This window comes from Otolemur garnettii, unplaced genomic scaffold, assembly GCF_000181295.1.
Source record: "Otolemur garnettii isolate 467f Iridium unplaced genomic scaffold, OtoGar3 scaffold00152, whole genome shotgun sequence".
In the NCBI taxonomy this organism is placed as follows: Eukaryota; Metazoa; Chordata; class Mammalia; order Primates; family Galagidae; genus Otolemur; species Otolemur garnettii.
The window spans coordinates 160,008-160,404 of NW_003852547.1; positions in this window are offsets into that span (position 1 = coordinate 160,008).

Here is a 397-nt window from a genome sequence, read left to right on the forward strand (position 1 = left end):
AAGGGCCAAGGACAGAAACATGGTTCTGCTCCAAAGCCTCCTGCTCTTCCCTGACCCCTCACTCTTTCCAGATTATTCCTGAGACCTCCCTCACCATTTACTGAGTTACTTACCAAGTCAGTCACTGTGCCTTGAGCAGAACTGTCCACCTCCAGCCCCTGGAGACCTGAGAACTCTGGTGACCCCCATACCTTCTACCAAACACCCAGGCTCCACCATCACCCAGCTCTAGGATGCCCTTGTATACTGAAGCCTCAGACAAAATGCCCCACAGCTGGGCATGTAGGACTGTGCAGCTGGAAGGAACTCAGCACTCATGTGTACTGAGGACACTAAGACAGTCAGAGCTCAGGGAAGGGCCACAAGAGGTGCCAGGGAATCTCTGACTCCTAGCCCT